Source organism: Scomber japonicus, chromosome 2 (genome assembly GCF_027409825.1).
Source record: "Scomber japonicus isolate fScoJap1 chromosome 2, fScoJap1.pri, whole genome shotgun sequence".
NCBI lineage: Eukaryota > Metazoa > Chordata > Actinopteri > Scombriformes > Scombridae > Scomber > Scomber japonicus.
In genome coordinates, this window is record NC_070579.1 from 6,501,976 (window position 1) to 6,513,288 (window position 11,313).

General features: G+C 38.4%; 1 long non-coding RNA gene across 1 annotated transcript; it reads right to left on the reverse strand.

Moving 5' to 3' along the window:
* Positions 1–579: 579 nt before the first annotated feature.
* On the reverse strand, positions 580–11,180 carry LOC128375668 (uncharacterized). Its single transcript, XR_008323098.1, has 4 exons — positions 11,144–11,180; positions 1,561–1,651; positions 1,403–1,460; positions 580–1,235 (listed from the first exon to the last, which is right to left on the reverse strand). It is a non-coding gene; the product is annotated as an uncharacterized LOC128375668 (long non-coding RNA).
* Between the last annotated feature and the right edge of the window lie 133 nt (positions 11,181–11,313).

Consider the following 11,313-nt stretch of genomic DNA (forward strand, 5'->3'; position numbering starts at 1 on the left):
AACGTTAGCAGCGTGCTAACGTAACCTACAACGTCGCTGCTGTGTAGTTGCTCGCTGTGTATCTGGTGTCTGTTCACTGCTTTCAAAGTGTTTACAGTCATGAAGACATATAAACACAGGTTTGCTATCACAATAATCTCACAGGCTAGCCACCTGTACTATCAGAGAAATATTCACTCTTTTAGCTCTGTTTTTGCTCTCTATCAACTACTGAGGGATGCTTACATGCTAAACATAAACATGTTAACAAGTTTACAGTTAGCATATTCAAAAACTTTATTTTAAAATAATGATTTTAAACAAGCCAAGATGTTAATGATGTTGCATTTCAGCTAACATGGTAGAGGTCTCTGGCACAACTTCACCTACTTCCAAGGTGCACGGAGAAGGGAAAAAAAGTCCCAAAAAAAGTAACAGCTCTAGGAACACTTGTAGTAGCTATAGAACAACTTTATTAATAGATCAAAGTGTTTTGGCTTGGGGCCTTCATCAAGGTATTCATAAAACACATTACAATCAGTATTTAAATAGAAATAGGCTACAAAAAATTGAAAAGGTAAAAATATATATTTACCAGTTATGTGGAGCCAGATATGTATCTACCAAGATGGGTCGGGTATATGGTCATATGACTTCAGGCCAGTCATTATCCAACACAGGGAGGGTTAGGGTAAGGGGAGTATCCAATAAATGACATGGGTGACACCATATTTGGTCCATAAACCAGAAAAATGCAACCAGATACTCCAGTTACTTCAGAAAGGGATAACATCTAAACTGTGTTCATATTAAGCTTGGTAGCATGTATATATGTTAATGTTAGCATATTATGAAGCATGTTAAAAAGCTTATGTATACACTTGAGCAATGTTTATCACAGGAATGCTATATTATCATCTCAAAGTAGTCTACAACTGAGGTGGACAGAAAATCACTTGATGAAAATTAAAAAGTGAAATTACAAGTTTTGAAGAAAATTGAAATCAGTTAACACTCACTCAAGCTTGAAAGATGAAAAGGAACCACAACAAATGTTAGCTTGCATATTACACAACTTCTGTTCTCCACCATCTTAATAAAAGTCACCCAACTCCCTCACCTCTACTTTCAGTGAATCTACAAATTACCACACACACTAATGCAAGAACTTGTTTTGAGTTCAGTGTGACCGGACTTCACAGCATGTCTTCCTGCTCTTCGGTGCCTGCTGTCTGTGCCTCCAAAGTTGGGACATTCTTGGGGGTACAAAAAGAGACTTGTTCATAGATTTGATCCTAGAATGTGCATGAAATATCTAAAGCAAAATTTTTTTCGGTTGTCATTTTGTATAAAAATCCAGTTAACACATATTCAAAGCAATAACAATCATAATTATAATAAAAATAATAAAGTAATCCCTCACCTCCTTACACTCTATGACGTCATTCAGTACTGTAGTGGATAGAAGAGTTTTCGTCTTCCTGGATTAAATCAAGTAAATATGCAATTAATGACTTCAAGATGGGAAATAAGTATTTTAATGAAAGAGAGCAGTGATGGAACTGATGGATTTTTTTTTACCTCATCCACAGACCTAAGAGAAGTACAGGAATCAGCATCATCAGGACCACCAGAGTCAACCTGATGATGTTCATTTGTGTTGTTACTTTGTCTAGAAATGGAGATAGATGTCTGTTAATTGTAAGCCAGCTAGGATTTGTGCTGTAAGGGTGAAAAGGTGAAAAGGAATAACTTACCTTTTACAACAATCAGATGTAAGGTGGAGTTATGATGCCCTCTTCTGTTCTGGACTTCACAGTAATAATTCCCACTGTGTTCAGGTCTGACATCAGTGATGGTGAAGATCTGTCCTGATGCTTTTGGTGAGTCTTCATTCTCCTTGTACCAGGTGTAATTAGCTGCTGGGTTAGCATCACTGCTACAGGTCAGAGTCACTGAACTGCCCTCAATGATTTTACCAGAGAGACTCACTGACACAGAGGGAAGCTTTGGACCATCTGGAGGAAAACATTGTTGGTCAACAGTGGAATAACTGACACACTGACATGTAAAAAACAAATGAGGAGGGAAAGTTGATTCCCTTGTTGCTGCTCATATTAAAATCAACTGTTACCTTGGAAACATCTTTACATTATGTTAGTGACAAAGTTAGGTAAACTCACACACTGAAGGAGAGCGGTAATCCTCATGTCCTTTCAGAGCACAGGAGATGTTGTCACCAGGATTAAACTGCCCTGAATAAAGAGAAGTTTCCTCTTTCATCATTTTCTGTCCGTTCTTGAACCAGACGTAAGAAATACGACCTGCTGGACTGCAGCTGCTGAGACATTTCAGCTCTGCCTCCATATGAGACTGATGGACTGGTATTATGATCACCTGCACCTGGAGAGCTGCATATGTGAGGAGGGACAATATTATCACCACTCGTTCTAAATAATCATAGATGAACATGCACATCAAGACATCAGTTACATTTTCTAGAAGTAGTGGAGGGCAGCAGCTGTATTCAAAATGTATGTTTGTGATGACGATTGATCATTAGTGTTTTTAAACGTCATGTTTGTGTATTTATGTATTTATGTTTGTGTTCATCAGTACCTATGACAGTCAGAGTTGTTCCAGGTAAACTACTCCTCCATTCAAAGCTTCTTGTTTTGAATGTGAAGTGATACTGGGCTGAATCGCTCTCTCTCAGGTTAGAGATTCTCAGAGTGGAGCGTCCTCTCTCTGTTTTAAGGACCTGAACACGACCTGCATACTGGGAGTCTTTACTAAGGTCCTCAGGCTGTGAGTGATTCTGCCACTGACGACTACGATCAGGACTGAACCAGAATGATGATCTGATAGATTCATAACTGTTGTATGTGCAGGAAATGTCCACTGATGAGCCTCTGAAGGCGCAGATGTTTCTGTCAGTGTAAATCACTTTGTTGCAGGATTGACCATGGACACCTGAAAGATACAATTAATTTAAAACAACACAGCTATAATGATAGTAATAATACATGTTGTTTATAGATGTCGTTTTAGGATACTAATTGACTCTGAACATAAGTTTAATCTTTAGAAGGAAAACCCTAAAAGCACAAGGCCACACATGACATTAATCACACATTAACATCAGATCTAAAAATGTTTGAATTTTGATCAGTGTTTTCAACAGACAGGTCTGTACAGTCTCGGATGGGTTTGGGGAGAGAGTTCAGAGGGAGGGGCCAGCTATGAAGCAAGTTCTGTCACCACAGGTCTGGTGCAGGAATTGAATGTTTAATTATTTAATAGAAGCAATAGTTATGTCAACTCACACACTGAAGGAGCAGGATGATGCTCAAATCCTTGTACAGCACAGGAAGAGCTGTCTGCAGGAGAAAAGTACCCTTCATAAGTAGAAGATGTTTGATCCTGAATTTTCCGTCCATTCTTGTACCAGATGAAGGAAGAACGATCAGGTAGACGACAGCTGCTGTGACACTTCAGCTCTGCCCAGGAAGAATACTGATTGACTCTGTTAACCTGCACTTGTAGATTTGGTTCTGTGAGGAAACAAAGAGAAACATGATCTGTACATTACAAATAACTAACAGAAAGGTGGACAGTTAAAATGACAATTCATATAAGTGACCAACTAAACTGGTGGATAATTTAAGAAAGACCGGAAATTAATCACACAAAATGATGAAAATCATTCATTCGCCATCGATATTAAATAAGATTAATCTCCATTAATTCAGCCCCATTCATTTGTAATCGGCTTGTTTAAATGTACTGTACCAGTGTTTGTGTTCATCAGTACCTGTGACAGTCAGAGTTGTTTCAGGTAAACTACTCCTCCATTCAAACCTTTGTGTTTTGAATGTGAAGTGATACTGGGCTGAATCGCTCTCTCTCAGGTCAGAGATTCTCAGAGTGGAGCGTCCGCTCTCTGTTTTAAGGAGCTGAACACGACCTGCATACTGGGAGTCTTTACTAAGGTCCTCAGGCTGTGAGTGATTCTGCCACTGATGACTACGATCAGGACTGAACCAGAATGATGATCTGATAGATTCATAACTGCTGTATGTGGAGGAAATGTCCACTGAAGAGCCTCTGAAGGCACAGATGCTTCTGTCAGTGTAAATCACTCTGTTACAAGATTGACCATGGACACCTGAAAGATAATAGTGAAAGTCAGCACAGAATCCTTCATTGTGTGCGTGTGTTTCACAAGAGTTTCTTTAATAGGCAGGATACAACATTTCTAATCTGTTAAAACTACATATTTCTCTGCAGTAACACAGAGCAGGTTGTATTGTATTGATACTGACAACAGTAGAGCTCAATGAGAAAAACACGGTGCCAATAACAAGTGAGGCAGTGGGGTCACTCATACTAGAAATACATTAAGTCATTGTACAGTACTTTAGATAAAAGGCTTCACAAGATGCTGTTATGTTAGTGGAAGACTGTGAAGAAAACTCACAAACTGAAGGAGAGGGGAAATCCTCATATCCTGTAACAGCACAGGAATAGCTGTCTGCATGATTGAAGTTGGATAAATAAGTAGAAGATGTTTCTCCACTAATTATCTGTCCATTCTTGTACCAGATGAAGGAAGAACGATCAGGTAGACAACATCTGCTGTGACACTTCAGCTCTGCTGAGGAAGGATTGATTGTTGACCGGACCACCTGCACCTGGAGCTCTGGAACTGTGAAGAAAGAACAGAAATGTAATTTATGTTCATACACAAACAAACATTTACAGTAATATTTCCAAGATATTAACCATTTAATATTCATTAAGTCTTCTATTAAAATGTTACCTGTGACAGTCAAAGTGACTCCAGATGAACTAGTATATCTCCCTCCTAGTTGGTTTGTTGTGAACCTGAACTTGTACTCAGCTGAGTCTCTCTCTCTCAGGTCTGTGATTCTCAGAGTGCAGTCGTTCTTATCGCAGTGATACTGCACACGACCTGCGTACTCTGAGTCTGTTCTCAGATCCACAGGTTCATAATTACTCCCTTTAAACCAGAATGTTTCATCAACTGCAGTATCAACATTATTTATCCTGGTTGGGTATCTGTAGGTGCAATTAATGTCCACTGTTGATCCTTTTGTGCCACAGATGTGAGTAGAAGTGTAAGTCACTCCCCAGTCATTCTGACCCTGTACCACTGCAACACAGAGCACATCAGAAACCACAATCAGATTTATAACAAGTTAAGAATCAGTGAATAAGACAAAGTGGATCATGGCACCAATATGATTTTATCTTCAGTTGTTGTCATTCAAAGCTCCTCATCGTGCATCAATCTAACTAGAACTTGAACTGGAATACAGCATTTTATAACAACCCATAACAATTTCAACAGCAGGTCATTGATTTGTCAAATAATTTATAGGACACTCCACGGTATAAAAGTTGAACTATTAGTTTAAGCATTTCTCCTCGGTGTTGCACTGTCTAGACGGTCCCTGTGCACTCGTCTCACAGCCAGCTGTACATAGACAACAATGTTATTAGTCCAGCTCGGAGGACGGCTTGTTTGGTCAAAATAATAGACATTTGTGTTTTAACAACTTTCACTAAGAAGTTATTGACGTGTTCATCATACTAGAAGCTGCAGTCTGTAGTTTTGAGAAAAAATTGACTTAAGGCTGATTTATGCTTCTACGTAACCTCCGCGCCGTAACTACACCGGTGCCCCGACGCCGCCATGCACCTTTCGAAGTTCTCCATCACGTAGTGTTTTGTCGCGGTGCAATTCTCATAAAATGTATGTATTTTTGTCATTACAAAAGAAAATAGTTACTTTTGTTTAACATTTTAATTAAACCTTTAAACACCTGAAAAACCTTGAACTGAACACAGAACAACTGAACACATTGGCATGCTTTCACTCAAATCCTCCTCCGTCTCTCTGTCTCTGCTGTGAGTATCTGGCCTGTATTACGACACTCGCTGTCTTTGGAGCGTCTGCCCCCCTTCCTTATTTCACATAATGGTATGATCCCAGTCTGTCCTCGCATGTGATTGGCCGAATGGTGTGCCCATCAAAATAAACTCCCGCCCCTGCCTCAGCCAAACGGACTGCTGAGTAGGAGGCTGAATATCCGGCTCTTTCCGACAGTCATCGGCTCTTCTCGTTCACGACAGAAGAGCCGACTCCGTGGGAGTTTATTTTGATGGGCACACCATTCGGCCAATCACATGCGAGGACAGACCACCACTCATGATGCAGACACATCTAATTAAATTAATATATTATTACAATGTTCAATAGTGAATACTGATATTTAATTTGTATCATTTTGCTTTCACTTAACAGCTATAATTTACACAGGCATAAACAGAAGTGGATCTTTGTTATTCATCATAATGCATCACACATACATCAAACCAACAAAAGTGCTGATCTGAGATATTTTTAATTTACTTTCTTAAAATGACTTCATGCTATTATGAATAAGTGTGTTAAATGTCCTACAATGTAAATGTAGATATACAGTACCTGACACAGAGAGAAGGAAGACAACAAATCCACTCGCTGCTGCTGTTAAACTCATAGCTGCTCCTCTCATCTCTCTGTGAGGCTTCAGAGACAATAAAATACATCAAATAATGTACACAACGTGTAATAGTCATATCAGTAAACTGTTCTACTTACAGCAGAGAAGGGTGTTGTCTGTTAAGATGCGCGTCTTCTGTGATCTGTGAGCAGAAGTCAGATATCAGGCTTAAATTAAATGAGTACATTTCCTTCCTCTTTCTTATTATTATGAATATGCATGAGGGGCCAAGTGACAATATAGGCGTATGCGACAAGCAAGTTTTGCTGTTCCTCTAGAGACCTAATGTGATCTTTGCTGGCAATTTAAATAGAATTCACTTTTGAATTGTGGAAGTCGTTGTCATTCAAAGCTCCTCATTGTGCATCAAACTAACTAGACCTGAACTGAGTGAACACAGGCACAGAAAATATATTTATACAAACTTTGAATTTCCAGTGCAAAAAACTGTTTTAGATGCTGTTTACAGTTAATCTCTGCACTGAGACAGACTATTGTACAGTCTGAAGATGCAGTGAATGAACAAGAATGTATTGAAGCTATGAACATTAATGTTGTTTAACTGAGCAGAATAATGAGAAGAAGAAACTGAATCATTAGAGTCAGTACATGTCTTGTTTAGTTTCCTCTTTGATAGCTGAGCTAAGTGTGAAAACCACAAAGAAATGCAGAACATGAAGTGTGAGAAACTTCTGAAAGCATCTAAGATAAAATAGGTGTCAATAAGTTTTCACAGGGAGGGGCAACTTTTATAGTTGTAACAGCTAAAACAGTTGTCCAGCTCTACAGTACAGAGTGCAGACATCACCAAACATTAAAAACATCATGATAAGATGAAATTCTCAGTGCATTGCTGTACCATCATATAACTATGAATATATTCATATGCATGAATAAAAATATATGATTCTTACAATCTATGGAGGGAGGGAGGACAAACCATATCAGCCAGGCCCCACACCCACCACTCATGACGCAGACACAGCTCAACATCTTATTACAGTGTTCAACAATTAATACTGATATTACTTTGTACCGTTTTGTCTTAATTCAACACACTGCTCTGAATAAGTGTTAAATATCCTACAATGTAAATGTAGATATACAGTACCTGACACAGACAGAAGGAAGACAACAAATCCACTCGCTGCTGCTGTTAAACTCATAACTGCTCCTCTCATCTCTCTGTGAGGCTTCAGAGACAATAAAATACATCAAATAATGTAAACAACATGTAATAATCATATCAGTAAACTGTTCTACTTACAGCAGAGAAGGACGTTGTCTGTTAAGATACTCGTAGTATGTGATCTGTGAGCAGAAGTCAGATAACAGGCTTAAATTAAATAAGTACATTTCCTTCCTCTTTCACATTACTATGAATATACTTGTACTTTCTAGAGACCTAATGTGATCTTTGTATAGAAAATAAGAGACCAGTGGTCTGGCCTATCAGCAATCTAAAGAGAGAAGAGAAATAATGACACATTTTTATCATCTTCATCTTGTACATAAGGTTTTACATCTACAGTTGTAATAATAATAGTAATACATTTTATTTAAAAGGCGCCTTTCTTGGCACTCAGGGCACTGTACCGAGTTACAGAAATTAAAAACACATTAAAAAGGAGCAACAATACAAATAAAATATAGAAATAAAAACAATATAAAAGTGACAGAGCAATTGGCATCAGATATAATGGGCAGTTTTAAACAGATGTGTTTTGAGTTGTGATTTAAATGGGGTAATGAATCGATGTAAACTCACTCATTCACAATCACTCTGACTGTAACACAGAGCTCATCGGAAATCAGCTCTGCTTTGTAAATATGCAATGATGCCCTCTACAGTTCATCTCTTCGACCTGTGAACCATGATACAGTTTAAATTAATGGTGGGGGGGGGGGGGGGGGTGTACTGAGATGTCCTATATTCAAATAGGGGGGAAACATTAAAAATGACGTACCAACCATTTGAAATAAAAACCCAAATCTAACAACGTGACAGCAAAATAAATCCAAAACTACATACAGTGCTAGACACTGAAGGAAAGTGAGAAAAAACCTGAGACAGAGTAGGCTGCAGGATAAAGCTACTGTGTGACGTTACTCCTCCCGTATATCTGCTCTTTTCTTTTCTTACACAATAACAGGATGAAACTAACTGATATTAATAATATAAATAATGTCAGAGTAGGCTGCTGTATGAAGCTTTCTTCCTAGATCTTTTAATACTCTCAATAAACCGCATCGCTAACCTGACATGTATCACTGATGGTAGAGTAGAGGTTAGTTACTCAGATAACATCATTTATACATAGACTAAGTTACTCCTCCGCTTTGGCTTTGGCTTATTTGGTCTCAACACCTTTTTAAATACTGTCAGACTTATTATCAAACTTGCTACTAAAACACATGCTACCTGTACTATCAGCTTCCCAAACTGAAGCTAACTTACAGGACGGGAGCAGACGCTTCAGACTGCCGTTGCCATGACGATGCGCGTCCATGAATTTAGGAATTAGAGCACGGAGGAGCATGAAGGGAGCGGTAGGTTTTGTTTTGGTTTTCACTCAAATATCAACAACTTTTTCTCCTCCTTTTCTCCCACATCATCGCTTACTATACCTTTAAAGCAGACAGTGGAGGGAGACCTCAGTGATGAAGCCTGAATCTGCAACACTGAAGCTTCACCACTAGATGGCAGTGAAACATCAGCGATACTGAATCACAACCCTGAGACAACATTTTACCATCCATCGCTGATTGTTCACACACATTTAAAGTTACTTTCAGTACTTTTCACTTTTTATGATTGAGTTGCATCTTAATATGTTTACATTCGACATTAAATTCATTAATCATTACAGTTAGAGGTTCAGTTTCAGAAGCATTGATTGTTCACATTGGTGACCTTGTTGTACAGTAGTTGAACAAACTCTCACAGTCGAGGTGTCTAAGTATGAAAATGATTCAGTCAGTGATCTACAGCTGTCACTAACAAATATGAACTGTTTTACTGAAAAGGCTTCATACTCAGTAAACGGCCACATCTTCTGCTTCACTGAGTGACCCCAAAGAGTTTAAATGGACTTACAGACTTACAAACTGTGTCTGTGCATCTTCATTTTAGCAACATCCCAAAATCATAATGAAGTATGTTACTGTGACAAGTTTCCTCCTTAACTCGAGGAAAAGTAAGAAATAAATCAGCACAAAACAACAGATTTAAAGAAAATATTTAAATTGTATTAAAGCTCAAACTTTCTGCACACTGTCGCCCCCTGCAGCAGTGAGAGGGAACTGCAATCATGTTTCCAATTACAGAGATGTTGTGGAAGCTGGCTGTTTATTGTATATCAGCCACTGCAATACCTGGATAATGTGACATTCAGCAAAGTGTGATAGACCTGAGATTATGTTTGATGTGTGAAAATATACAGTAAACTGTACAAGAAGCCAATCAGGATTCCTCAAAAGTGATTAATTACAGTATATACACATGTAAAATAACAGTTTGCATTGCAGCTCTCTTCCTAAATATCTGTAATATAACTAAAAATAAGCTTGCATTAGTTCAGACAGAACACTCAGTAAATTATAAATCAGTTGAGTCACACACACCACCTGATATTCAACTGATCTAAACAATCAATCATGTTTGACACGTGGACATGATTCAGTTCAAGCTGCCATCAGCACATTCTTCTCAAAGCTTCTGCTACATGCTGTTACTGACTGTCTGTGCTGCTCACTTCTACCTGCTGCTGCTGCTGCTGAAAACTGAACATGAAAACGTCCACATGGTCCTCTGCAGCCTCTCTCTCTCTCCACTCTCATATTTCACTGTTGTAATACTTTCTGTTTCCATCAGGTGAGTCCAGCCTCTGGTTCAACTGCATCAGAACAAAATCACATGACATTTAGATGAGGTACATCTCATAACTGTAACTATGAATCTGATGTCAGCCTGCTTTTTACCTTTCAGGAGGCTCCAACCTGACTGGATTTTACTTCAGGTGTCTTAGATGCAGCAACTGATGGGAAGAGATGACAATGGGTCTCACTCATGAAATGTGCATATTGTTAGATTTTTGTTTTATATATTTGAATATGTGCTTACTTTAAGGTTTACTAGTTTCTACTTGGAAGGTTGTTCTTTAAAATTAAATAATCTTTACAATTTCATTTCAAGTTCTGTCAATAAGGTCTCTCTCTCACCTCTATAGTCTCTACAGGTTCATTCACTTCAGTGGTGGAGCTCAGAGTTTTCTTTTTCCTGGATTGAATCCAACAAAATCAAGAAATGTTTAATTTAATTAAATTAATGATGAATAAGAAAATTAATGACTTAACCTTGAAAATTCTGTAAGGAAATAAATGAAGGGATGTTTTCTTAATTGTTTTACCTCGTCCATAGAATCAAGAGAAGCAGAGGAATCAGCATCAGGACCGCCAGAATCAACCTGATGATGTTTAATATAAATAAAGATTTCCCTAAAAATTGAGACAGAGCAGATAAACATTTGACCTCTTATGCCTTGTGTGTGTATGTGTGTGTGTATGTGTGATTTTCAATGAGTAAAACTTACCTTTCACAACAGTCAGATGTAAGGTGGAGTTATGACGTCCTCTTCTGTTCTGGGCTTCACAGGAATAATTCCCACTGTGTTCAGGTCTGACATCAGTGATGGTGAAGATCTGTCCTGATGCTATTGGTGAGTCTTCATTCTCCTTGTACCAGGTGTAATTAGCTGGTGGG